At 49.0% G+C, this 5,639-nt stretch overlaps 1 non-coding gene across 1 annotated transcript; it reads left to right on the plus strand.

Moving 5' to 3' along the window:
* The first annotated feature begins 3,742 nt into the window (after positions 1 to 3,742).
* Positions 3,743 to 3,817, plus strand: Trnas-uga (transfer RNA serine (anticodon UGA)). The gene has a single exon. It is a non-coding gene; the product is annotated as a tRNA-Ser (tRNA).
* The last annotated feature ends 1,822 nt before the right edge of the window (positions 3,818 to 5,639 follow it).

Below are 5,639 nucleotides of genomic sequence, written 5' to 3' on the forward strand. Positions count from 1 at the left end.
GTATGCCACGGCAAACTGGCTGACACTGACGGTGGCGGTGCACAAATGCTGCGCAGCTAGCGCCATCCGACGGCCAACACCGCGGTTCTTGGTGTGTCCGCTGTGCCGTGCGTGTGATCATTGCTTGTACAGCCCTCTCGCAGTGTCCGGAGCAAGTATGGTGGGTCTGACACACCGGTGTCAATGTGTTCTTTTTTCCATTTCCAGGAGTGTATATGCAATGGATGGCAAATTTGCACCACGAGGAATAGAAGACAGGGGTGAACGACGGCCGCAGAGATGTGTACCGGCGAATAGATGAACCCAGGGGCTACCAGCAGTGTCTCCTCTACGACTGTTCAGCGAACGTTCCTACAGCGTGCTTTCGCAGCAGGTGTCTTGTCTCTGTATCCATGCTGACTGCTGTTCATCGGCGATGAAGACTGGAATTTGCAGGCCAGTACTGCAACTGAACGTTTACTGAGTAGCGGCAAGTTGATTTTTCAGATGAATCACGTTTTATGCTTCATCAGTCAGATGACCGTTACCATATAATTTATATATGGCGTGAAACGTATGAAAGCAAACACGCAACAATAATCACCGAAAGTTTGCAAGCCGGAGGGCATTCCCTAAGCGATCTCATCTTTCTGGAAGGCACGATGGGTCAACGCAAGTGTGCTTCCATCACTGGTGACCTTGTGCACACCTGCATACAGTTTGTTTATCCTCAGCACGGTAACATCTACCAGCAGTATAATGCAACGTGCCACACAGCTCGCAGTGTATGTGCGTGGTTCGAAGAGCGCCAGGAATTACGCTCATGCTCATAAATTAAGGATAATTGCAGAATGTGGTGCCACATAACGTGGCATTACACAAAACTGGCGCTAATAGCATAGGCACATAGGGAACACACACGACACAAATCTATAAGTCCACGGCATTGGTAATAAGTTGAGAAACCGTCCCGAAACACATTTGCTACAAAACGCCACTGTTTCCTGCCCATGTACCCCGACATCAGTATGGCATATGAACACCACGAACACGTACACAGGCCGCACAACGGGTTGGCATACTCTGGATCAGGTGGTCGAGCAGCTGCTTGGGTATAGCCTCCCATTCTTGCACCAGTGCCTGTCGGAGCTGCTGAAGTGTCCTAGCGGTTTGAAGTCTTGCAACGATACGTCGACCGAGAGCGTCCCAGACATGCTTGATGGGATTTAGGTCTGGAGAACAGGGAGGCCACTCCATTCGCCTGATATCTGCTGTTTCAAGGTACTCCTACACGATGGCACCTCGGTGGGGCCGTGCGTTATCATCCGTCAGGAGGATGGTGGGACCCACTGCACCCCTGAAAAGGCGGACATACTGGTGCAAAATGACGTCCCGATACACCTGACCTGTTACAGTTACTTTATCAAAGACATGCAGGGGTGTACGTGCACCAATCATAATCCCACCCCACGACATCAAACCACGACCTCCATACAGGTCCCTTTCAAGGACATTAAGCGGTTGGTATCTGGTTCCTGGTTCACGTCAGATGAAAACCCACCGAGAATCACTGTTCAGACTATACCTGGACTCGTCCGTGAACACTGTTCCAGTTACCATATACTGTGTTTTTGACACCAGGCTTTACGGGCTCTCCTGTGACCAGGGGTCAATGGAATGCTCCTTGCAGGTCTCCGGGTGATTAAACCGGGTCTGTTCAGTCGTCTGTAGACACTGTGTCTGGAGACAACTGTTCCAGTGGCTGCGGTAAGGTCCCAAGCAAGGCTACCTGCAGTACCCCGTGGCTGTCTGCGGGCACTGATGGTGAGAATCGGTCTTCTTGTGGTGTTGTACACTGTGGACGTCCCGTACTGTAGCGCCTGGACACGTTTCCTGTCTGCTGGAATCGTTGCCATAATCTTGAGATCACACTTTGTGGCACACGGAGGACCCGTGCTACGACCTGCTGTGTTTGATCAGCCTCCAGAATCGCTAGTATTCTACCCCTCACAACGTCATCAATATGTGATCTTCCAGCCTTTTCAACACACAGTCACCATTAGCACGTCTGAAAACTTCTGCTCGCTTACTCGCCGCACTGTACTGTGACATGCACCAACACACCTCTGCGTATACTGACTGCTGCCAGCGCCACCGTGCGACGATCGCAGGTCAAATGCAACGGTGCAAAATGTGATTTAAACCCGCAAACCGCCCACCAGATCGTTGTTTAACCATGTACCAGCATTATCCTTAATTAATGATCATCAGTATAGTTTAAAGTACTCCCCTGGCCACCAAACTCTCCAGATTTAAACCCAAAACGAGTATCTGTGGGACGACTTCGATCGGGATGTCCGCGCCATGAATTTTTATGGATCGTTAAGCGAGTAACCCAGCGCAGCTCGTCATGTCACCGGAGTCGCCATGGCTCCACATCCCTGTCGATACTTCCAGAATCTCACTTCGTGCTCATGTCGCATCGGTTCGCACCGCAAAAGGTGGTTGTTCAGGCTTTTGACAGGTGATGACATCACTGTCACTGGACAATGTAGTTTCAATGTATACACTGATGAGCCAAAGCACTGAATGTATCTCATCATAAAAGTGTTTGTATCCTTTTTTTTATTAATGTAACTACGTCTGCATGACAGAAAAAAGTAATACTTGCTATATAAGTGGTCTACATGTCAACACTTTTTTTTAACTTCTGTATCTCACGTAATAATAACGTCTGTGTCAGTCGCAAGTGATTTTGTGTATGTTGACGACATTTACTTGTCATCTAAAGATGACCTAAGATGCCGAAAGCAGGTTTCTGACCAAATAAACATAATTCTGCAGAAAATTAAGAAATGTTTCCTACTTGATATTACGAGGGGCGCTCAATAAATATGGCAATGCACTTTTCGGGCCAATTTTTGTTGAAAAAATACAGAATTTGTTGTGGAACATCGTGAAATATTTCCGCTTCAGCCCTTACAAAAATGGTTCAAATGGCTCTGAGCGCTATGGCACTTAACATCTAAGGTCATCAGTCCCCTAGAACCAAGAACTACTTAAACCTAACTAACCTAAGGACATCACACACATCCATGCCCGAGGCAGGATTCGAACCTGCGACCGTAGCGGTCGCGCGGTTCCAGACTGAAGCGCCTGGAACCGCTCGGCCACTACGGCCGGCTGAGCCCTTACAGTTTCACAAAGTTTCGTTACGTGGCGGCGCCGCTATGCATAGCCTTCAAAATGGCGTCTGCAACGAAGGTGCGTTCCAAGCAGAGAGCTGTCATTGAGTTTCTTTTGGAGAAAAGCCAGAGCATCGCAGACATTCATAAGCGCTTGGTTGGTTCGTTGGTCGGTTGATTTGGAGGGAAAGGCGAAACAGCGATGTTATCCTTCCCATCGGATTAGGGAAGAGTGAAGTTGGAAGTCCCTCGTGCCCTATCAAAAACCGCCCCGGCATTAGCCTGAACCTGTTTAGGGAATCACGGAAAACCTAAATCAAGAGGAATGTCCGAAAGAACAGACATCATATCCATATATAACTATTTCGTTCTGGCAATACCGGCCATGACCCCCTCCTCCTGTGGGGATGCACGCACATTCCCCGAACTCTTACGGAACTTGGTAAGAATGTCTTCCACGAGTAATGAGTCTGTTGGGGTCGGACATTACGAATGTAGTGTGTAGACATACAAGGTGTGAATGTGGGTCTCACGGGAGGCGTGCGCGACATAGCCCCTGCAGTCGCACTATCCTCTGTGCCCTCGGTGGCTCAGACGGATAGAGCGTCTGCCATGAAAGCAGGAGATCCCGGGTTCGAGTCCCGGTCGAGGCACATTTTCTCCTGTCCCCGTTGATATATATCAACGCCCGACAGCATCTGAACGTATTAAAACTAATTCTAAGGCAAGAGGGTTGGACGCGGGTTTGAATCGTCGTCGTCCGTAAGGCGAGTCCAATGTGCTCACCACTGAGCCGCCTCGCTCGGTCATAGACGCTTGCAGAATGTTTATGGAGTCCTGGCACTGAAGAAAGGCACCGTGAGTCATTGGAGGAGGCTCAAATGGTTCAAATGGCTCTAAGCACTATGGGACTTAAAATCTGAGGTCATCAGTTCCCTAGACTTAGAACTACCTAACTCTAACTAACCTAAGGACATCACCAAAATCCATGGCCGAGGCAGGCTTCGAACCTGCGACCGTTCCGGACTGGAGCGCCTAGAACCGCTCGGCCACCGCGGCCGGCCTTCTGGGTCTCTGAAGGGGTTATTTACTTTGAGGTCCTCCCACGCGCTGAAACCATCAACTCTAAAGTGTACTGTACTATCTACAGGGAACGGAAGAAACAGCTTTAGCGTGTTCGTCGCCCCAAAAATGCAGTCGAATTTCTCCTTCTTTATGACAACCCCAGGCCTCACACAAGTCTGCGCACTCTAGAGGAGCTCACAAAAATTCATTGAAGTGTTCTTTCTCATTCACTCTACAGTCCGCCCCCGGTAGCTGAGTGGTCAGCGTGACAGACTGTCAACCCTAAGGGCCCGAGTTCGATTCCCGGCTGGGTCGGAGATTTTCTCCGCTCAGGGACTGGGTGTCGTGTCGTCCTAATCATTATCATTTCATCCCTATCGACGCGCAGGTCGCTGAAGTGGCGGCAAATCGAAAGACCTGCACCAGGCGAACGGTCTACCCGACGGGAGGCCCTAGCCACACGACATTTCATTTCATTGACTCTACAGCCCGGATCTTGCACCTTACGACTTCCATCTATTTGCCCCAACGAAGGATGCACTCCGCGAGAAGTAGGATTTGGGTGATGGGGGAGGTTATTGATGCAGCAAGAGGCTGGCTCCGACGTCGGCCGATAGAATGGTACGATGCGGTCTTCCAGTAACGTGGCGTGAGGCCGTCGCATTTGGCGGCGATTATGTTGAAAAACTGGGACTTGTAGCCAAAAGAGTGGGAATAACATACCAACCTGCTTTCAGGCAAAAAGGGTGTTTTATCACCTACTGAACGCCCCTCGTATCCGTAGACCACGGATTGTCAGTCTGGAAGTAAACACCAGTCTTGAAAGCCTTCATTTTGTTAGGACCGTTGAGAATAGTTGCCGGCCGAAGTGGCCGTGCGGTTAAAGGCGCTGCAGTCTGGAACTGCAGGACCGCTACGGTCGCAGGTTCGAATCCTGCCTCGGGCATGGATGTTTGTGATGTCCTTAGGTTAGTTAGGTTTAACTAGTTCTAAGTTCTAGGGGACTAATGACCTCAGCAGTTGAGTCCCATAGTGCTCAGAGCCATTTTTTTTTAGAATAGTTTGGTCGATTTGGAATCTGCTTGCGTCAATCTTACGGTTCTGAAATCCAGATAATGTATTGGAAGTTCTAGCCCTGGCTTATACTGGAATAAGCGTCTAACTTTTTGAACCGATAAAGATACTTATTATCTGTTTGCACCCACACTAATAATGATCAGCTGCTCATGAAATAAAGGCAGTCGCCGTTTCGAAATTTTATTACACATATAGACTGAACATCGTTTCTGTAAAGGAGATTATCGTAGTTTCTTACGCCATTGTAGCAGACCTATAACAAACAAATTCACTGACATAACTCTTGTCTAGATCCGACAAGAAATAATAGAGTACAAGTAAGCTTCGTAAGGG

Source organism: Schistocerca serialis, chromosome 7, assembly GCF_023864345.2.
Source record: "Schistocerca serialis cubense isolate TAMUIC-IGC-003099 chromosome 7, iqSchSeri2.2, whole genome shotgun sequence".
NCBI classification, from domain to species: domain Eukaryota; kingdom Metazoa; phylum Arthropoda; class Insecta; order Orthoptera; family Acrididae; genus Schistocerca; species Schistocerca serialis.